Source organism: Cupressus sempervirens, chromosome 5, assembly GCF_028749045.1.
Source record: "Cupressus sempervirens isolate cs-2001-9-10 chromosome 5, ASM2874904v1, whole genome shotgun sequence".
NCBI lineage: Eukaryota > Viridiplantae > Streptophyta > Pinopsida > Cupressales > Cupressaceae > Cupressus > Cupressus sempervirens.
This window is the reverse complement of record NC_143122.1, coordinates 956,973,038-956,998,195: the sequence shown is the minus strand read 5'-3', so window position 1 is coordinate 956,998,195 and position 25,158 is coordinate 956,973,038. Positions and strand designations below refer to the sequence as shown.

The 25,158-nt window shown below is 30.9% G+C and overlaps 1 pseudogene; it reads left to right on the top strand.

The window, feature by feature from the left end:
* The first annotated feature begins 6,136 nt into the window (after positions 1-6,136).
* Positions 6,137-21,459, top strand: LOC149559134 (putative polygalacturonase At1g80170; annotated as a pseudogene).
* Positions 21,460-25,158: the final 3,699 nt, after the last annotated feature.

Below are 25,158 nucleotides of genomic sequence, written 5' to 3'. Positions count from 1 at the left end.
TAGACATGTTAAATAGATAACTAAGACCAGTCTTATCATAAGTAGGTCTCTATATTGGCATTGAATCATCAAGATTTTCTCTAATAGAATAAAGCTTTTCAAGCTATAATTTTCTTTGAGTCAGTTCACCTTTCATAATAGTGTTGTAATTTTGAAGTTCTGTATGATCTACTTTTAATGCTTCAAGCTCAGATGTTATCTTTTCTAAATTTTCTCTAAGATTTAAATTTTCAGCCTTCAAATCAGATTCAATTTTGCTAGGATCACTCTTCAAGATCAACTTCAAATTGGTAACCTTCAATTCATGCTTCAAGATCTTGTACTCTATTTTAGCTTTGAATATTCATCATCATCGTCATCAACTTCAGATGCAGTTGTTTCAGGCTTGAATTTGAGATGTTCAATCTTGTCCTTCAGTTGTCCAATGTATACTTGGAGTCTTCATATCTATCTCTCAATTTATGTCCTTCTTCAATAAGGACATCAATTTGTTCAAGTGCCTCTTCAAGGTTCTTCATCAACTATTCCATATCTGTAGGGATCTTACTCAAGCTTTTAAGCCTCTTCTGAGTAATTGTGCGTGAGAAGGGGGGGCGGGGGTGAATCAATAATCTATAAACTTTAGTTGCTAACTAGATATTATTTTTTATTTTGAACCATACATAAGAATGAAAACAAGTGATAATGAACAATAATAGTAACCATGCACAAAGATAACTCATAACACCATATTTTGTTAACTAGGGAAACTCTAGACAAGGGAAAATCCTATTTGGAATTATGCCCACAAATATATATTGATATATATGTTTCTTATTAGAGGATGGACCCTATTAGGAGTCTATAAACTACATTCATTAAATAGGAGTCCCTGTTAGGAGGCTTTGGATCCCTATTAGGAGATTCTAACCCTATTAGTAGTTGTAGTACAAAAGTATTCAAGAAGAGCTCACCACCCTAACAAGTAATTCCAATTACAAGATGAACTCACTACTCAAACAAGTAATTAGTCTTTCAGTTCCTCTAATATAGGAGTAAGGATTCTTCAAGTATTTTGCAACTGATCTCTGATCTCAACTCAATCTCAAATCACAAAAACATGTTCTCAAAAACTTCACTTCACAAGATACAAAAGTTTGCATTCATAATTCACATTACAAAATAATTTTCAACTTCTTCAAATAAGTTCGCAAGATGCCTTTGCATAAACACCATGCCTTTTCATAAATTTTTTCTAGGTTGGCTAAGACCAAAATACACTTTTACAAGCTAGAGTAAACATCTAGGATGTCGGCTCTAATTGGTCAAGTAATTATTTTGTAAACAAAATAATTCCTTTACCTCTAATTCTAATGTTCGATAGAGCTTGAGTATCTTGTATCCATATAGCCCATACTGATTTCCAAGGTTTTGCACATCATCATAAATATATATATATCATTTACATTTAATGTCTCTTCTAAAAATAACATCATATAAACAAGTTATACTTTAAATACTATTCAGTGTTCCTGTATGCTAATCACAGGACTGCTTTCACTAAACTTCAATAACTAGTGTTAGAGTTAGTATTCCTACACATGATGTTAGCCACATGTCCAACATAATTCCTTCTGCCTTCATGTAACCTCATTGGTTATAATATGTCATCAATAACAACTTACATATAAAACAATACATTTTTGTAAACCAATTCCATACTTAGACAATTTTCTAAGTATCAAAACCTAAGTATCTTTATTTTTGAGGTTTACAACAAGCATGTACATCATGTGTTGCCATAAATATGAACCAACCCTCTTAGCTCACACTTCTTTGGAAGCTTGATCAGTTGCTAGAAAAAAATTGGTGAATAGTTGTTGATTTTGGCTATGGCTATGTGAACTCTTGCGGGGTGATCTTGTATCCCCAGACCCCTTTTTTGTTAATTTGTAACTAGTATATTAATTTATTAATAGAAAAGGACTATTCATAAATAATAATAAAAACATATTTCTTCCAATATGAGGTGGTCTTTACACAATGGATGTTATAACACACTTTTTTATTGATTACATCGGTATCATTCTTCTTTTATAGAATATACAAACTTTGTAGACTTCTTCATACTCTAAAATTAATCTCCTAAACATAGTTGACTCTCAATATGTGTCTCATAATCATGAAAACTATAATTAGAACTTCTAAATTATGCATACCATAGAAAATAAATGCATAAGTATTAATAACTATAATCTCTCCAAATAATTGTACTAAAAATATGCATGGAGGTAAATTTAGTTTCAATGCAATAGTTAACTGGCAGATTATCTTGATGGTAGAACTGCGAGTGGAGCAATAGTTCCATGTTGGCTACTCCACATGAAAAAAATAATAGTCTAAGTGTTGAATGACAAGATAAATTGGTGCATGAAACCAATAATGTACTCTAGTAAAGGCAGTGGAACTATGAGTTGAGCAACAGTTCTCTAAATACTCCCCTTTTACATCGAAATTCATAGTTTGATCTTTGTATACTCAAATTGTTCCATATAAGTTTTTATCACTAGAGTCTTATAGACTCGCATGGTACTTCTAATAGAATTCAACCATCTCTTTATCAATTTCTCCCTTTCTTCATCACTAGAGTCTTATAGACTTAAATAGAACTTCTAGTAGAAGTCAACTATCTCTTTTTTAATTTCTCCCTTTCATGAGACATAACAAGGCTTAGTTTTCCCCTCCTTTTTTAATATAGAGAAGGCACATGACACTTCCTATGCCAATCAAAAAAGTAGTCATCAACTACTTCACTAAAACATTTAAACCTTAAATCCATCACAATCACTCTTGACATGCAAAATTGGAGGTTTGTACAACCTTCTCAACATCCTTGTCACTTTCTACCAACAGGATTCATCGATCCATCCATAATCAATCTGCATAAAAAATTTCATAGATTGTTGAGCACAATCTCTATTCCAAAATGATTTTTCATTGTGAATCTTCAACCCACAAATGCTACAAGGGTGAAGATCCCAAAATTTATCTTCATTATGTCCTTCCCCATGGCAATGAGAACAATGCACTCATTCAGATGATTTCTCTAAACTTTTCATACTCGCGGCATCAACTTTATCTTTTTAAACTAAATCTCAAGCCTTCATACTTTAGTCTCCCAATAGGTTGGATGGGCTCCTTCATGCCTTGCCCATTCTTTCCTAATTTGCTTCCTTTGAATCCATGTTTTTGCATAATCTTCAAACCGATATTATTTTTAAAATATTTATTGTAGTTATACAGAGTTTTTGGATTAGATTGTGTAAAGATTTTTTTCATCAATATTTTGAATCACACTACGTGATCCATCATCATAAATGATTACATTTATTGTATTCATCATAAAAATTTCCCTCTATACTTTCAAAGGTCTTCTTGCCTTCATCTTTAACTTTTTTCTCTGAAGAAACTTTGACTACATCATCAATATTAAATGGGAAAAAATTAAGATTGTATCACATGTAGCTTTACAAACCAATTTCTTTAATTTCAAATCTTCTTTTCCTTTTTCCAAAATCTTTATCTTCTTACCAAAATCAACATTCTCCTTTTTGACTTCATCAAACAAGATCAATTTTAATTTCAACTCATTATTTTCCTTTCTAAACTTCTCAAATTCTTTTTCAAGATTCTTATTTTTACAAACATTATCATAAACATCCTTCATCAACTTCTAAAAATTCTTTTCCAATTTTGAATTACACTTTTCTAACTTTATCAACTCATCTTTCAAAGAATCTTTCTCACAAATCAAATTTTCATTCTCCTTTCTTGCTTTTTGACCATCTTTTCCCATTCGAACAAAATAATTTCCTTACATAAATTAATTACCTCTTGTTCTTGGATTGCACAAAATGAGTCTCCTTTAACCTCTATAAATATTCGATCTCCCTTTGAAAAATTAAAAAAAATGGATATCCTTTTAGCACAACCTTCCCTTTTCCTTTATCTAATATGCAACCATGACACATGTGTAGAATCGTCTTTCATTATTTGATCACATCATGAACATATCCCAAGATCTTCATTTGCTCTAATAATATCCTACCCTGTATTTTTATATACAAATCTGTTACCAAATATAGAATTTGAAACACTTGTAACAAAGCAAGAAATAGAGAAAGAGTAGAACAATAGAGAACACAAAGAGAGTACAAAAATTTTACATTAAAAAAATGAATCTTTTATTCATTTTCTTTCTAATACATATTGCCTCCAATATGAGATCTTTAGACAATATGAGATCTTTAGACAATGGTTGTTATGACACACTTTCTATTATGCAACTTATTGATTACATCAATATCATTCTTATTTTATAGAATCTATATACTTTGTGTACTTCTTTGTACTCTCAAATTAATCTCCTAAACATAGCCGACTCTATTTGTTTGCATCACATGCATTCAACATGTATCCCATAAACATGAAAAATATAATTATAACTTCTAAATTATGTATAGCATAACACATAAATGCATAAGAATTAATAACTATTAACTCTCCAAAGAATTGTACCAAAACTATGAATGGAGATAAATTTAGTTTCAATGCAACAATTAACAAGTAGATTAACTTGATGGTAGAACTAGGAGTGGAACAATAGTTCCATATTGCTCAACATGTACAAACTAATAGTCTAAGTATTGAATGACAAGAAAAATAAATGCATGAGACCAATAATGTACTCCAGTAAAGGTAGTGAAGCTTTGAGCTAAGCAGTAGTTCTCTATATTTATCGAGATCATGATATGGTAAGTAAGCTTCAGTATAGTATAGTTAGGTATTTCTTATATAGAATATTCAAGTTTATTTTATATTATTATAAGTCTATTCTAACTTTAAATTAGATGATCAGTAATGTACTTTATTTTATCATATGCCTATTCTTTTAAAATTAGATGATCATTAATGTGAACTAAGAAAAGGATTTATTTAGATTACTCATTATGTTACAACCAGTTGGAATATTTTGTTAAGTTTAAATTAAAATGAAATCTAGTGGGTCTATGTGCTACTTCTAAACTCCTAATTGGTGATAGAGAGAATCTACTTCTTTTTCTTCTAGGATTTGAAAATGAAAGTTTAGTATATTGAAAACTACCTCTAGAAGATGCCTTTGTTTGAACCTTGGGCATGAATTACAACAATTCTAGTCTAGAAACCAAGATGTAGAGATGGAGTCCCCAAGTGATTGAATGTGAGCTTTTTGGAGGCTTGAAATGCTAAGAGTGGCACTTTCTTCTCAGCATAGAAGTTTGAAGTCCTTTCTTGACACCAGGAAACCAATAAACTTCTTAGTAAGCTTGAATGTAGTCCCACTGGGTGTGCTAAAAACTTTTGTCACTAAATTTTACACCCTTGCCTAAAGTTTTACCTAAAGGAAACCTTGTGAAACATGGAAACAATCTCCAAGTTGTGGGACTTGAACAATGAGATTGAATCTCTACAGAAGGTCGGCTTCCTTACTATCAGAATGCATCTAACTACTTCTTGAGAGGGAAAGGAAAAAGGAAATGCATGAAAATATAACTACCTAGTCTAATCTAGAGGAGTGATACACCAAATAGTATGTTCAATCATATCTCTTCATAGAAATGCATAGTTCATCAATATAATCTTAAAATAGATAGATTTAATCCTTCCTTTAGCTCAACAACCATATCTAGATCAAAAACCAATAGAATTCTATAAGGAGCTTCACTCTATATCATTCAAAGGCTAGGTAGAAACAATCATATAAGTTGAAGAATGAAGGAAACACGTTAAAAAAAGGCAAAAGATATTGCACAATATATTAACTGAAGAAGAGGTAAAACAAAGAAATATATTCATTCAAAGGCAAAGGAAATGAGAGTAGCAAAGAGTGCCATACAACTGATACAGAATAAGAGAAAGACCAACCCTCAAAAGGGTGACACAATTTTCTTTTTATAGCCAAAACTAAACTACTACCTACAAGTTATAGAGAAAAATCATTGCTGATTTCAGAAAGACTTGATCAGGTGCACGTCCATATGCAAAAAATCTGGTCTTTACATTCAAATTTTGGCTTTGAAGAGACATAAATGGCAACATAAATGCTCTAGTTGGGCAGATGGATAATCCAAGGTTGCAAAAGGATGAAAATTACACTTACAAGGCATGGGGAACACCAAAAGGGTTGTTGCAGGTGATCAAAAAACCTATTTTCCATCAAAGAGTTGTTTGATTTCATGTTTGCTATCATTCTAGGTCATCTGTGTCATCAAGTCAATTGAGTTCAATAGTAAACTTCACCATGTGACCCTTTATCCTTAAAACATTCTACCACATCTCACAACTTTCTAATTGTCATGTTGACCTACACCTACTCATGTTTGTGGCTTTGCAACTTAAAATCTTTGTTAACTACATGGCCTTAGGAAACTATGACCTCTTCATTTTAAGCCCTATTGTTACTATGCACATTGGAATCTCCCTAGCTCACTAACTGCAATGACCTTGTGAACATCATAAAACTGACTACTTCACACCTTCACAATGGTTAGGACCTAACATTCCTTTTAGTGTGTGATGTCATGATACATTTATCCTTAACCTTGTCACCTTCTTGCAACTACCAAACACAATCCTATATAAAACCATGTGATGTTGTGATTGTCATTTAATTGCCTATTTTTATTTCATTCTGCATCCTCATAGATTGAGGTCCTAACTTAGCATTTAACCATGTGATGGTGTGAACAAAGCATTTTTCAACCTTGTAGCCTTAACTCTTCACCTCATCTTTAACCCCATGAACATAGAAATCCTTGTCCCAATTTAGATGTGCCATAATGGGCATACACACTAGCCTTGTTTGAGCTCCTCGAAGGCATTTCCTTCTGCAATCTTCCATGCATATGGCTTGCCATTTTAAGTTAGCCTATCCAACCAATAGGATTTTTATGCAAAGTTCCTAATGAACTTTTCAAAGTACTTGATATATCCAAGAAAGAGTTAAGTCTAGTGACATCTGTAGAGGGCTCCATATCAAGGATAATCATCAATTTTTTAGGAATAATCTTCAATCCAATAGTCTTACACAAAATGATTTTCTCACTTGGGAAATTGTTATGTCAACTCTACTTTCAAATGGTTAAGCCAAATTCATGCAAAATATTTAGTTTTTAACAGTTATATGTCTATTTTATTTTCATATATTATGTATTTGTTCTCCACATACTTGCATGATATCAATATAGTGTTGTGTCTTCTGTAGCTTTGAAACATTGTCTAGATCATCATAATTAAGAGTTTCAATATTTTTCATCACATCATCAACATCTTCTATCTCCTCCCCTATATCATCATTCTCATGGTCCTACCAATACACAACTAATAATATTTGAAACTTAATATCAAGCACTACTATTATTTCAAGATTACATGAGAAAAATGAAAATCAATCATTACCTTGTGTCAATGTCTAGAAACTAAGCAGGCATTTGGTATTTATTAGTTTATCTAAAAGAAAACTTATAAAAGTTGAACTAGACTTACACTAGGTGACATATCATTATCGAAAAAGTCATATTCTAAAGAAATATCCTAAAGTCCTCTTCCTATCACCTGCACCTCCTACCCAATCAAAACTCATAATTCCTTGTAGCATCAATTCATGATTCCCTAAATATCTCATATCAAAATGTATTATGCCCTTCAATTGCAATAACTCATTGTATCTTCCTTGGCCATTAATAACCCTTTTTATCTACATAAATATCTCATCACAAAATGTATATCTAATTGAGTATATTGGCTTCAAATTTATAGTAGAAAGATTGATTTTTCAGTGAATATGGAAGACTTATAGGCTTATACCCATCCATACAAATCCATCACCTGCTAGAAGGCCTTTCTAGTAGGATGTAGAGTTTAAGGAGCCAGTAGTTCATACTTCAACTATTTGAATGAAGTTGTAGTATATTAATAGATGGAATTGAAAAAAGTATTTTATGTTTGGCATGGTTCATTTAAATGTTCATCATTTTGAAAGCAATTTATGGAGTTCTTAAATTTCATCAAATGCATCATTTTAAACCAAAAGTTGACATTTTTCCTATCATTTCACTATGTAATCAATTTTATTGCATTCTAACATTATTGTAGTCACAAGGAGTTTAAATGTCAAAACTTATCTCTCTCATATTTAATTTGCATGACATCTATCTATATTAATGACTACCTACATATTTATATAGTGTGCATCATCTATATGAATTCAAAAGTCAAAAAAATTGCATTTTCATTATGGTTCTTTACATAGACATCTTAGTAAAAATTTGAGAGAATTTAAAACACATTTGACATCATCCCAAGCAATCATTAACAGACTAAAACATTGAAACAACATGTACAAAGATTGTTTGCAATGTATTTAATGAAGTTCCTCGAGTCTCTAATTTTGAGGCTGAATTTTTCAATGGATCTTTGAGTAGTATAAGTGCATGATCTTGCCAACTTGTAGGCTAAAGAGAAGTTATTATTATTTTAGTTAAATTTTAGTTTTGGTTATGGGTAGTAGAATTGCACATTATGGAATGGTTTTCTATAAATAAATAAGGATGGAAAGAAAGAACTTAGAAGAGTCCTTGTGTCTCAGTAATAAATAAAGTGATAATGACCAGCCATGAAAATTATTTCTCTCTTCCCCAAGATATATAGGATATACTTCCTTTCACACAATTCGAGGTATATTGAACAAGGGCGAATCACTTGTTTCTAGCTTGTAGCCTAGAAGTGACCACAATGAATGAAAAAATCAATCATTAGGTGGGTGTTCTAATGAAGAAACATCTTTGGATCCAATAATTCATACTATGCAATTGAGTCATCATGTTGATCACAAAGTGGAAATGGTTACAACCATGGATCATCCCACTGGATAGGATGAAAACAAGATACCAAGGGGTGACACCTATTTAATTATTGCAGCAACGGATCTAATCATGTGGTTGCACCCATTTCACACTAAGGTTATTATAATGTGGTGTCCTCTTGTGATGGTATTCAAGTTGGAAACACTACAATGAAGTATGTATTGTGGATTCAAACCAAAAGGGTTCTGATTTTTCTCACACCACTGCAAAAAATGTTAGATGGAAAGGTTGTGATGGATGGTCACTAAGAGCTAAGAAGTCCAATTTTCTTGTTGCCCAAGCAAGACAAAACTTGCAAAAGGTGAAGGAAAAATACTATCAACCCAATCATGTAAGAAGATAAAGAGGGTCATACATTATGTCCATGTTTCTTCATGTTAGCTATTATGTCATTGATGTCAAAAATAAAGTAGGGAGACAAAATGTTTACTATATACTTACTAGAGCATTTTTTTTAGCTGACAAAAAGGGAGGGATGGACATCCTAGGAAACATGTTGTCAATACTTCTCATAACCATTTAATATCCAATTCATCTTTGAGAATGATTTTAGTAAAGAAAGCTCCTCTATAATGTCAAAGTAGCACTCATCATTTTCTCCAGTACAGGAAAGCTCTTCAAATACACTAGTCATGAGTATGCTCTCTCTCTCTCTCTCTCTCTCTCTCTCTCTCTCTCTCTCTCTCTCTCTCTCTCTCTCTCTCTCTCTCTCTCTCTCCCTACCCCCATTCATCTCTCTTTACAAGGGTAACTGCAAAAAGGTTTTCTATTTTTTTAGGAAATGAGATTCAGAGGGGTAGGGGTACCATTACTGCTTTCATGCCTCTCCTTTAAAGATATGTATATATACATCTTTTCTCCCACTTTTCTTATCTTACAAGTACACACTCATGCCTCTTTCCTACGTAATATACCCATTTCACTAGTATTTTAATTTCTATTTGGATGAGATTCTATATGATGATAACCCTCTTCTCTCTATTTTGAGGCTTCATAATAATTTAACCATTCAACATTTATTTTTTTTAAGATTTTATGTGTTACTACAGTGTTACACCTTAATGTAAATTCCACTGATCATTCTGAGGACTATATACTCAAAAATTGTGTTTCTTGTGTCTAGAGAAGAATATGGTAATAGCAATGCAACTTGTCTAGATGTAAATATGAATCTATTTCTTTCAAAATATCATAAATGTTAAGGTGTCACCTAAAAATGTTGGAAATAGAAATGAAAACTACAATCATCTGCAATAATGGTGGTAGTACATGCCAAGATTTGAGTTTGATAAATAAGAATATTTTAAAGCATTTTGAAAAGATGTATAAGTAGTTTACAAGGATATTATGTCATGATTACTATCATATCTAAACTTAAGATGAGAATTTAAACACAAATGAATTATAGCAATCCAATCAAGGTTGATAGTGTATGAGAATTCAATTAGAATTATATAGATATTGCAGTAAGAATGACATCTGGAAGTCTATATTCGGAAATAGTGACTTCTATTTTATCACACAACATGCTTAGAACATGAAAAATTCAAACATAAATCATACCAAATTAAATGAAAGTGTATGTAGAAATCATGCTTTGGAAATAAAATGGTAGTGACAAAGAAATTTCAAAATTTAAAGCAAGTTTTAAATATGTTAAAGCTTGGCATCCATAGTTGCATCAAAGTTATCTAAAGATGAATCTATTGATGAGTAAAAGAGACTTGCAAGATAGGAGAAAAGTGGATGTATTGGAGACAAACTCATTTTGATAGCAGATCCATCCATGTTCTTTACAAAAGACATAAGGGCATATTCTTGAGGCACAACCTGGATATATCACAAAATTGTCTTCAAATACACTGTCTCATAAAAAAGAACCATTAAATCCTTAACAAGATGACTATTATGCCTAGTATCAGAATCGACACCAATCATCATGTCATCTTTCCTTATTTCCTCAAACTTAAGCTACATGCATTCAATCCATTTCTAATATTCATTTGTTTCGAGCGATAAGTATTTGTAGATTATCAGGCTTAATGATGACAAATGGCTGCCCAACAAGTCTTAAGAAGATATTTTCTCTCTAGGCCACTGACATCATGAAAACACCTCAGATCAGAACAACACCAACCTTTCTTTCATCTTTCCAAATTCAATATCATTATTCCCCCATCCTTTATTTTCCATTTTATGAAAGTCAAAATTTCAAGCAATATTGAAAAAGTGAGAAGAAAAAAGAAATGGAAAGCAAAGAAAACTAAAATCCTTAACTATTGAAAAGGATAAAAATCACAATGTTCAAAGTCAGACATTTGCAGTTTTGAATCAATCTATGAACCAAAAATTTGGTATTTCATTAAATAATATAACATAATATATGTGTAGATCTTTATCCCATGTTACCCACTTGATCAATTTTCCTCGATCCGCAAGGAAGATTCATCATCTGTTCTGTTTTGGTCATCTAAGAGTGTGGGACTAAGTTGATCAAAGTCTTAGACACTTAGTGATAGATCTAGGTTTTAAAGTGAGCTTTTGAAGGTATATTAATGGCTGAAATCTCTACCAATTTGTAGGCTTCTAATAGTGATTTTTTGCAACTCTCCAATAGAACAACCATTCATGACATTTTGGGTGGAGGATTAGGTGAAATTTTGTATTGGAAACATTTGGATAAAAATCCCATATCTATTTTTCATATACATGTTTTAGATCAAAATTGTTAATCTACTGATCATTGGACTATTAACTATGAAATAATGTTGATTTTACTAAATTAGATGATCTTGAATGTATATAACTCAAGTTACTAGATGTATACAAACTCAAATTCTTGTGTTGATTAAAGTAACAGAGCTATAATGGGGATTTAATGGTTTTATGTATTGTTTTGTTTGAATAGTGGTGGATGTGATGTTATGGAGGTGAAAGAATATATCCATAGGCATTCTTGGGGGAGCATCAATAGCCTGGATATTGTTAGTATGGATAGATATTATGGAGATTGATTTGATATCTAAAAGACCATTTAAAGGAAAGTTGACACTATAATGACTACTATTTCTAATCTAGGTATATCACAAATATTATTACATGTAAAGAATATGAGAGGATGGGTGCCAAGGAACAAGAAGTAAAAATAGTCAATGTACTTGTTCCACCATTGAAGATGAAATGGAAAACAATGCATGGACTATTTGAGGTGATGAAATAGAAATCTTTGCGGCTTAAATAACTATTTTTAAGAAATGGAATTCACTTGGCAATCTCAAATCATGTAATTTTGACTTATGAAAGATAACATTCAAGTCCTGTCATCCTTTATAAAATTGAACATTGCAAGTTATACAATAATATACAATACACAAGAACCTACAATGCAAACTTGACTATTAAATTGCATTAACAAGGGAACAACAAATTAAAAGAGAATTCTGAAAGAGAATAAAAGTAGAAAAAGATTGAATGGTCTGTAAAACACTTGGTATAGGTCTTTTATGAAATGGATCCTCTCAATCATAGATACTAAAATAAAAATAGCATGAAATTTTACATCTAGTCTAAAACTAGCATTATTTTTTTACAAATTATTTATCATTCCTAACAGAAATATAAAAAAATCTAATAGTTTGAATCTATTTTGACATTACAATAAAGATCAAATTGCATTAGCCTAAAATAAATAATTGACATACTTTATGATAGTAAAAATGCTTTAACTAAAAATAAATCCAACTGCAATATGAACATGATAAATTTAAAAGAAATCTCTAATATTTTAAACATTTACCGATGGAAGAGTGTCGCAATAGAACTTAGATTTCATCAGTTCAAGAAACAATGGAAATGAAATGAGAGAAGAGTGCATGAACAAAACCTAATTAGGGCATGGGATAAACCTAAGAGTTCTTAAGGTCTTTAAAAACCCTTTATTGATGCAGTAACAGTTAATGAGTTGATCAGGTAACAATGGAAATGTATTGAGGGAAGAGTGCCTTAAGGGCATGGGCATAAGCTAAGTCACATGGATACACAACATATCCCATGATAATTTAATACTCCTGCCAATTCATTCACCTCCCCATTATCTAAATTAATATGAATGATAGATCTAATATAGCCTATAGGGTTGTGGTCATTTATCCAAATATAATCCCATCTACTACAAGTCATATCACCTTCATCAAAAAATTGGGGTGGTACATGAATAGTTTCATATATAGATCCCCATTGCATCCCACACTCATAAAATTTATAAAAATCAAACTATGTATATGTGGTGGGAGTTCAAATCCACTACAAACAATTATCATTCTACCTATGAATATTACAAATTCCAAGATATTGTGTGTTACACCTTTCTTTCCTGAAAAGTAATGGAACTAGTCATTTTCACTCAGATTCTACATACTAGAATTTCCCTCACATTCAAAAAATAGTTATGAAATGTAATTGTTGAAAAATACATGAACTAATTGAGGTTAGGGAAAGGGAAAACACTGCTTGAGTTACAATTAGAAAAGTCAAGAAGAAAAGCACAAGCAATCTATCAAATTTGGCTTTCCTTGCTAAAGACAATAATGATGGTGACTCTATTTGCATATAGTCATGGGATTTTCTATAGTTTACAGAGCTAAATCATATTAATATAGAGCTAGGGAGTTTTGGTGTTTTGTCTATTGAGTAAGATAGAGCCTTCTTAAGGAAAATTTCCCACAATAAATGAGTTGAATCTTCAATAATTTAAATTGTGAAAAAACTAATCTCTACCCACAAAATTTTGGTTGTTTGGCAAGCTAAAAGCACATTTTATAGAATTCTTATCACTATTACTAAGGTGGAAGAGTTGCAAAAAATATTGGATGAGATTAAGTATGCAACAACTATAATCACAACTACACCACAAGAACCATAGACAACAACAATGAGTACAAGAAAGACTAATATAAGAGGCCATATCTTGCATCATAGTGTCAATAATCTTCTTGAATTCCTTAGATTGCAATAAGGAATAGATGAATATAAAAGGTCAAGGAATATGATATAAATTTAACAAGCATTATGTCTATGAGAACTACAAATATAATTAGCAATACAAGATCTTGAAAGAATATTTCTTGTGCTACACCACCATTATCCATCCATGTAATGTGCAGATCTAGTACTATCTCTGCAACACCGTCCTAATGAATGTGTACTTCAAATGGACACTATTAATTCATATATTCAATATTTAGAAATATATATCAAAACTTACTATATGTGCACGAGTAATTAAAGATCAACATCTTTTGAACTCCTAAAAGAATCTGTAGATCCATAGCCTCATATCCCTTGCTACTACTTCCCCTTAACAAAATGGAAAATCCCAAAGGTGATTTAAAGAGTGATTAAATTAGTCTAAAAGAGAGAATGTAACATGAAATATTTATATTCATAAATTTGTATTGTATTTTATTCATAAATTCATATTGATATTCAATAGATGATTCTACAACTTATATTGGTGTACTATATTCATAGACGCCTAGAGTCAAGTATACATGTCAGAAAAAATGGTGAGCATTAAAGAAAGTCTGTATACATGTGAATTAAAGTATAGAAATGTAGTTAACAAACAATTACAAAAAAGTACTTCATCAAGGTTGATTTCTGTTGCAATTCTTGATAGGGGAGAAGTAACATGATCTAGATAAGCAATAGGACTAAGCATTGGAATTTTCTTTACAAGGTTTACAAGATCATTGTTTGTGAATCCATCAAATCATGTCATGGCTCCCTACATTATTCAGATACAAAATCTAGCTAGTTATATGAAATTATTTTCTATATATGTATATGTATAGATTGAATTCTATAAATTTTCATTATCTAAGAAAAAATAATATAAAGAATTATTATTATTATTATTTTGTGTGTGTGTGTGTGTGTGTGTGTGTGTGTGTGTGTACATATAATATATATATATATGCATATATATACATATGTGTATATATATATATACATATATATGTATATACATATCTATACATATGTACATATGTATATATACATATGTACATATGTATATATATACATATGTATATATACATATATACATATGTATATATATATATATGTGTCTGTGTGTGTGTGTACATATATCTCTATATATATGTATATACATATATATATCTATATATATATATATATATATATATATATATATATATGTGTGTGTGTGTGTGTGTGTGTGTGTACATATATCTATATATACATATGTATATACATATATATATAATATGTATATACATATGTGTATATAGATATGTATATACATATGTGTATATATATATGTATATACATATGTGTATATATATGTATATATATGTATATACATATGTGTGTGTATATATATATATATACATATGTGTGTATATATATATATATACATATGTGTATATATATATGTATGTGTGTGTGTGTGTGTGTGTGTGTGTGTGTGTGTGTGTGTGTGTGTGTGTGTGTGTGTGTGTGTGTGTGTGTGTATTTATATAGAGTGAGATGTATAAATTTTCATCACCTAAAAAAAATCAATGTAGAGAATTGGATTTGTTGTCATAGAAAGCTCCTCCCAATTCCAGTCTAAGAAAGCTTGTGGTTACATCATTTTCATGGATAATTTTTTGGAAATGCATATTTAAAAGTTTTGTAATGTTTTTTTATGTTTGCAAATAAGTAAGAATTACATAGAGTTGTATATTGTCAGATATCTTGTAGGTTCTATGGCCGACTGTGTAAATTATTTTGCAATTATTTCCAATCCATATTTTAGTTTATCCTAGATGTTGGAGCACAATAATTTGTCTCATATTACAATTGCAGCTAGAACCCTCAGTTACCTAGCTCTCGAGTGTGTGATGATAGGAAGAACAAGCCTTGAATCATATGTTTATATAGTTTTGGGGTTGTGGCCTTGGAAATTGAGATAAGAAAGAGAGAAGTAGATGTGACCTTGCAAGAGCATCCAATGAGGCTTGTGGAGTGGGTATGGGATCTGTATGGTCAAGGAAATTTTTTAGATGATGCAGATATAAAATTAAATGTGGAGTTTGAGAAAGTTGAAATGGAACAATTAGTAGGCATCTAGGGTTCTAGTGCTCCCATCCAGATCCAACTGCAAGACCCAAAATGAGGCAAGTGGTAAATTTTTTGAAGCTAGAAGATTGAGTACCTAACATTCCTATAGAGATTCATACCTATATCCCATCACTATAGACCTACAATGAATGAAATTGATTAATTAATGAAGGTATGTTACTTTGAGCTTCACTTGGTTTTGAGAATACTTTAATATTCTCTAGTTAATAAGGCCAACCATGAGAAGGTAGAATCTCATCTGGCCTCACCTCAGCTCCCCCTAACATTAATCTAAATTCCCCATTATAATCTAATTACATACTTCATTCATTCATTCATCCATTCATGAACTATAACATTTAATCAATACAATCACATAACATTCATTAATATGATATATAATGCTTTAATACACAATACTAATTAAGACTTCATTAACACATAATAATATTCATTAACATGAAAATAAAACCAATATTAATATGTAACATTCATAGATAGTTACTTAAAACAAAGTTCTTTCATTATCCAACAAATTTTATGAAACAAGATTTATCAAAGAGCATTTTCAAAAAATCATTTCTTCTTTTTTTTTGTTAGCTTTCTTAAGGTGAAGGCTGCTAAGAACATCAATATCTTCCTCATTCTTCTCCTCTTTTGGAACATGTAATGTTAAATTATGATGCATCTTCCTATTTTGAGGAGCATGAGGTTGTTGCACTAAAGTGGGCTTTGTTGCAATAACAAATAAATGGGTTAAATTGGCATACTATTTTTCTTTTTTTAATTGTTACAAGTATTTCATTAACTAGTAGAACATAACGTGCATGTTTTTTACCAGGCAATATTACATCATGTATAATAACATTTTGATCTGCTGCCACCTCAACATGTTGAATACTTCAAACATTATCCATTCCTTCACCATGATGTTCAACATGCTCTAATATATTTAAATAAAGGTTACTCATCAATTTGAAATTGAAGATGTTAAACTATATTCATAATTGTGTAATTAATTCTCAACAACAAAGTAATACCTCCACCACTATAATGCACATCATGTCCTTCATCATGTGCAGGTTCTATAATAGGATTTAAAGGCTGAAGTGAAATGTTATGTACATTATTTTGTAGTACAGATTTATGTTGGAAACTAACACCAAAAAAGAAATTTCTCAACCATTCAATTTGATCTACTTTTCATTTGACCAATTTACCTATGTCTCATTTGGTGCACTAAATTCTTAGGTATGGCTTTTAGATTCTTGGCATAGGTGTGCAACCACAACTTTATAGCCTTCCTTCAAGGAAATTATTTTATCTTCATCCATGGGCTCTACATTGAACTATGTGCCCTGTATTTTTTTCTTAATATCACCATTTATGCATGTATGATATGATAAAACAATTTTTTTTGCAATATTATGTTTAAAAAATTATATGAAATTTCATTGCTACTACTTACAAGTCAAGAGGGAAGATTCATATAGCCATCAGAGCCAAGTTTCTGTTGGCCAACCTTTTGTAGTCTTTCTTCTACAACTTTTGATGTGTCCTACAATCTATGAAAAGTTTGAAACATGTTAGATTATATATTTACAAAGATCACTAATTAGTGCATAATTACATTCTACTTAATACTATCACGACATTTCTTCTTTTTCCCTTTCCTTGTTCATTTGCTTTACCACATAGCCTTTTCTCTTTTGCATCTTCTATTATTTCATTCCACTCCATTTTTGGAATTATAGGAGGATGTTTTTACTTTGGGTTATCCTTTAGACCCCTTCTATATTAGTCCCTCATAGTTTTTATATGTTTAAATGCTCTTTTGAGAAGTAGGATACTGTCAAAAATGTTTTTTTTCCAAAAAATGTCCTCAAAAGATGTAATGAGTTGATTTTTTAATTTAGTACCATGTTCATTCCACCCTTTTTTTTAAAATAAGATTGTTATAACAATAACTTTAATATAGTACAACAAATGGAAGAAAATATAAATATTGTAGCAATGATATGAAACTAGGTACCTTTTACATATCGTGGGTTCAAATATACTGCAATGCAAGGAAGGAGAATCCCCAAGGAGATTTCCAAACCCCCAAAAAATAACCACATAATGAAAACACAATAATAAAGAAGATTTGATAGGAAATCATAACTCTTTATTCATAAATAACTAATTACATGCAATATTCCTAGTTGTAAGACCTTATGGGTTAGGGCTAAATACAAACAACAATTACAATATCAGTTCTGCAAGATCACACATGATCCAACTTACAATCTCAATCCCAGCTAGTCAAGATACACAACTAGATAAGAACACCAATAAGAATCCACACTTGTACCCTCAGGTCCACCAAGTAATCCTTTGTTCTCAAGCCACAACCCTAGCTCTTCAAAATTTGCATCTACACTTCATCCCCTTCTCCAAGCTAGATGAATCATCTCATAATGCCTAAAGACTCTACAAGACTCCTTAGTTATACCCAACTAAGCCACAAGTTAGCCCATCTCATCACAAACAAATAAAAATCTCTTACATTAAATATATGTTGAGCCACAAGTCAGCTACAATACAAATTAAATAGCCATATAGAAATTAAATGCCAAAAGTTTTCTCATAGACAACTCAACATCAATAGGAACCAAGACCAAGCTGAGTGTCAACAAAACCAAGCTGAACACTAGTAAATTCCTGAGCATCGTTGAGCTCATAATGCAAACTATACACCATAGACCATGTCAAGCTCCAAGACCATGCCAAGTTGCAAGACCTTACCAAGCGTCAGAGTGCATGTCAAGCTCCATAATGTATGCCAAGAACTCCTAGGCATAAACTATTCCTAATAGCAATTGAGCACCACTTCTTTGGTGACTAAGTCCACAACCATAAACTAGAATTCCTCCAACATGTAGGATTGGAAGAAAGTCCAGGATGCTCTTGCATCAAAATAACCTTAATGTAATTTCAAAATGATGATCATAGAAAATATTATTTCCTACAAAAACATCATCGGATTATTAATCCAAAAATATTTTTGTACAAATAAAATACTCTTACACTATAAATAATAAAGAATTTAAAGCTCCTAGAAGGTTTCATAATTTTAGCAAAAATATCATTTTCGTGTTTAGCAACAATGTCCCTACGAACAAATCAATACTAGTCAAATGGGCTACTCTAGGAAATGGTTCATCTTTGGTAGTACTGGTCTCTATTGTTCTATCAACTGAAGGTTTATCTATTAGTACACAAAATAGGCCCATGAATATAAAATCCACTCAACAAGAAAAATAATGTATGATTAGCATATTACAATATATACAAAAATAAGGATTTTCCAGTTGTACTTAGTATAGTCCCAGATGTTTGCAATATTCTTGTTATTGACAATATCAAAGTGCTAACTGAAGGAGGCATCTACACTTCATCGTGAGCTAAAGAAACATTCTTAGCAAAGACATTTGCAATGGATAAAGATAAAGTTAAGTGTTATAATGTTGTAAAGGGAAACTATTACTTACATGAAGGTTGTGCACTACAACCCTCACCATATTGACCAGGTGATCTCACATGTGTCACAAAATCTTATAAGAAGAACACATAATATTTTAGATCATGATCCATAAGATACTATAAAATATAAACATATATTGAACTTTTATTATTGCTTAAGATTAATTACTAATTACCTCCAAAGAATATTATAATAAATGAAAAGTTGTTTGCTTATAATGCTCTTTGTTAATTATACAATATACAATTCTTATTATGCAATATTATTGGGGTTATTCAATGATTTTTAATGTTACAAAATTTGGAGTAGTTGGTGATGGTTCACATTAACTTAGGATCTCTAAGAAAAAAGGCTCACATTTTACAGTTGTGTTGTAGGGTTTTTCCTAATTATCACTATTTTATTGGTTAAATATAGTATTATAATTTTTTACAGAAGATCTTAACAAATTAGATTTTTTTTGCCATGTTTTAGGTAGTGTCTATCATAAAATGTACAAGTGTTTTGGTGGAAAAATTGTAATTTTGGAATAGTCAACAAATGCACCTTGCTTTAATCTACTCCTCAAAAATCCAAGTCATGGAATTAAAGATTAGAGCTACTAAGTAGAGCCCAGATATATATGGAATTCATCTCCAAGGAGCCAGGAATCTCTAAATAAGAAACAAGGGCATTGGAATAAGTTTCCAAGTCTATATTGCATATTACTTTTCATCTATCGAAAGAAAATATTTTGTATAACCAAAATTGTCATAGTTATGATATTCAAATCATAGCATAAGGAATACTTGGTTGCTTTTTGGGTCTCTCTTGATAAAGCCTACCATTTAGTTTTAGACTTGCCTTGACAAGTCCTTAAATATATGGTTGTTAACTTAAAAGATATCCAAAATTATGCTAATTATAAAAAGATTATGTGACAATGTTCTTAGTAAATTATGAAATGTCTATACTTCATTATAATTTGGTAATTTTGACTATACTTCATTTTACTTATTGTTGATTATGAAGTAGGGGATGATCATATCTCCATTATATCTAGATCCTCCAATGTTGATATTAAAAAGATCACATTTAGACCAGGCCATGGCATCAAGTATTTAAGGACTTAATCATGAGACATTACATGTCTAAGGGATGATTTTAATATTTTTTTGTTGTTATTTTCAGTATTGGGAGCCTAGGAAAAGACGAGGAACAAACAACAATGGAAAAAATTGATGTTCATAACATTTTGTTTATTGGAACTGAAATAGAGTGAGAATCAAGACTTGGCAAGTTTATTATATTTATATTTCTTGAACACATATCTTAGTTATACAAGAGTAAGCAAACCATAGTGTATTTAAACTATTACATGGAGTCAACTCAAGATTAGATTACATTTTCTTAATGTATGAGCTGAGTGAGATTTATTTCCATATAGAATGGCTCTAGGTATGTGAGAGGTGTTTTATTTGAAGACAACAATTCTAAATATTGAAAAACACATAGCTATAGACTATTACTATTGTGATTCCCCTTCACCTTGTGGAAATTAGGTAAAGATTGATATTATCTATACTAATTTAGTCCAATATTAATATTTTGTTATCTTTTTTAAGGCTTGAATTAATATCATAAAATCTTATGCAGAATTATGTAGTGTACGTAGAAGATGTGACCTTCAATAACATAAAAGGAGCCTCATTAATGTCCATGGTTGTAAGGTTGATGCGTAGCATGAGTGTGCCATGCAGAGGAATTGCAATGAGAGGTATTGATATAAAATCAATCATGAATTCTAATACAAAGTCAAAATGCATTAATGCTTTTGGATTTGCTTCTTGAGATATCTATCCATCTAACTATCTTAGCAAGCATTGACTGGAGATCAAGTTGGACCTCTACTTGTATTTTTAATGCTCAAAATAAAAAATATGTCATGTACTAATTCTAATAAAATAGAGAAACTTTGACCCATGCATTACTAGCTAGTTTACCTTAATTTGACAATTACTAGTTAACTTTTAAATATACTAAGTATATTGGAATAACAATCAACACTCAACTGTGGACGAGCTTATATAAATCTTTGAATGTATGAATTGTCAATATTTTATTTTTACTTGAGGGTTGGGATTATTGTTTTATAATTGTTTTTATATAATTTTACTATTATTTTTTTATAATGTTACATTGTTACATATAACAAATATTTAATTTCTTATAGGAATGTTAATGGATCTTTTTCGGTCAATCAAAATAAGCAAGGAGTTTTAACTGGTGATTGGAAAAAATTAGAGGTTGGGGTGGACTGAATTTTGAATGGGCATCAAAAGGTAACCCTAGCTCATATGGTGCAGGGTTTGCAACAAGAGATTGGATTGGATACATGAATCCTTTAGAGAAAATTAACTAGTCAATGGGACAAATAATGAAGCAAACACTAAAGCTATTGCATGCAATTTATTTGGCCCAAAAATTATAAATATTTTGAATCCACATAGAAGGTGATTGATTAATCATATTCTACTCAATCATTAAAAGAGAATAACTAACATTCCATTTAAATAAATTCATTTAAAATTAAATTAAATTTTATCTACCTTTGTGAAACTCAAAGTGACACATGCTAAGAGGGGTAGCAAAATGATGGCAGACATTCTATCTAGTTTGTTGATTTATCTTTATTTCCAAATCACATTGGGGAGATTTTTTAGGACATTCTAAGATATTGAGTTTAAGGATTTAGTGTACATATACACCATAGGGGCAAGGGCTATAGAGACACAAAAATTGCCAAGCATACCAAGGGGGTGTACTTAGTTTTTTTTCCAAAACTTGATAAAAAGAATTACAAAGAAAATGTTTTTCATGGTTGGATAGCCACTAATCCACCAAATAATAGGGAAATAAAGTGATTTGATGGTTGTGGTATGTGGCATGTGTGGCATGTTTCTCTTTATTATTTTCAAAAAGTAGAACCTTAATCACTTATTTTAATTTTTTCCAAGTGTAGCATATGAGTGATGGTTGTAAGGTGGAAGCCATGTAATCAAACTTCTCTCTCATCATCCTTAAGTTACAATTATGTTTTCTCAATCACATTTTAGATAAATAATCAATAAGGGTACTCAAATTGGATACATAATTCTAGTAGAATACCAACATTAGGATGATCTTGTTGCCAACTTTGTATTATATTTCCTTCCAGCATAAATTCATTTGCAAACTTTGTTCATTCCAAGTGACTTATGATTGGAATATATTCATATGCAAGGTGAGCATAGAAAAAATGCATATTAACCTAACAAACCCATGTTAACAATTATATAAAAATTAAAGTTTTGGAAAAGGATATTAAATGTGACCACAATTAGGTCAACAAATTATCCTACAAATGATCTTGATTTCTTAGGTCATTGACACGTACCAGAATACAACCAAACTCTCTTGGGTATGAAGAGAAAGATACCAAGACTTTTGCTCCATGGATAAATCATTACTATCATTGTAACTATATCTCTTATTAGTATGATGATTCTAGAAATTGTAATTAAGTTGTTGTGATATACTAATGAAACTATTTTTAATATAGCTTATGCATAGATGCATTCTAGATACTCAACAAAATATTATCATAATCCTTTTCCTCAAATAATAAAGTAAAAGCTATTGAATGGTGAAAAAAGAAGAGAATAGACTATTTGAAATATGACAATTATCACAATGAGGGAGTAGATACTAAATAGGGGTACATAATCTCCACACTAGTTCATGTATCTATAAGTTTTTGTTTGATATCCATGGCTATAAAATATTCTTCAAAATATCTTGTATACAACAATGAGTGGAGCACTCAACGAGATAGACGACTCTATTTTCTATTCATTGTGTGAATGGTGAGAAGCATTTCATTAATCCTATAAGAAAGTATGCTTACGCCTTTCCTTGTTTAAAGTATATATATGTTCATGAGTTTTTTTTTATAAGGTCCAAAAAAATTAGGGGCCAAGAAGACCCTGGAACTTGGGGTCAAGAAGATCCAAGAATTTGGGGCCCTAAGGTTTCAAATAGTTGGATAATAACAAGAGATATTCATGATGACTGGCATAGGTATTTGTTGAAAATATAAGATGAGTAATTCAGAGGGGAGGGGTGAATTAGTTACTACAAAAATAAATCCTAGATCCCTTAGATGTCAATACAAAACAAACTATAAAAACTAAACATTGTTGATGCTCGACAAACACACATAAAATGTTGTAACTTAATAAATACTAAATATGCTTGGTAAATACTTAACATGAAAACTTTAGATATTATGTTTTATCACCATTACTTTAACTTAGTTACAAACACATAAAATAAAATAGCATAAACACATTTGACTCCAATATTTAATGTGGAAATCCAATTTGGGAAATACCACCAATTGCAACTAGTTATTATTTTCACTCTTCTAAAGTGAGCCCTGTTAGGAGCCAACCCTATTAAAAGTTACAAAACACACTATTAGGTGTGATCTTGTTAGATGATTTAATCACCCTATTAGGAGTGGCCTTGTTAGAGGTGTTTAAACAATTCAATAGAATTGCCACCTAGCTGGAGGATTTACAAATAGTTGTTAAGCCAACTCTGTTAAGAGATTTAGATGACTGCTACAATGGTTAGAGAGCAACAATGAGATGACCTGATTTATGATGCAACTGAATTGTTGATTACAAATCTCTATTCAAGCTTGTATACTTGATCCTTTCTAATCGAATATATCTTTTTAGCTCCACAAGGATATTTTGTGTATCCTTCTGATTCACTTCCTCTTACCATCATCAAATCTTCAACACACTACTTCTCACACTCTAACCCACAAATTCACCTTATACTTATATCTTTCATATTATCAATACAGATAGAATAAAACTTAGACTACCTAATATGCATCTTCTCATTTGGCTAGAACCAATAGATAAATCAATTAAACTCAATATACCAAAACTAGAAAATCCTTTGTTAGTTGAACTTGCTTAGTAGACACTAACTCAAAAATAATTTTCCTATGTTAACCAAGTGAACACGGTTATTATTGCATATTTTCAAGTTCCTTTGGTAATCGAGCGAGCTCGGTTAACTCATCTTCTGCAAACTTTCCTTTGGTGCCCAAGTGAACTTGGTAGATACTTCCTTCTAAACTAGGAAAACTTTGGAAAACTGATTAGACACAGAAAATTGTCTTCACTAGCCGAGTGAGTATGCCATACACTATTGATGTTGATATGACATTTGAGTAACATCAAAGATAATACAAAATTAATCAATTATATCCAACAATCTCCCTCTTTAGCATTGATGGAAATACAACATGTCATAACATTATGAAATTTTTGAAGAAAGAATAAAATAAGGAATATATCCTTAGTTTTATTCTAATTCTCATCCATGAGAACTCCCTCTGTTAGTGTGAACTCTTTCTACTTTTAGTTTCTCCCTCTGTCAAATAACTTTTGTCTACAACGACTTCTGATAGCAAACTTCTCCCATTTTTCAAAAAAAAATCTATGAGATATGATAGTAAACATCTCC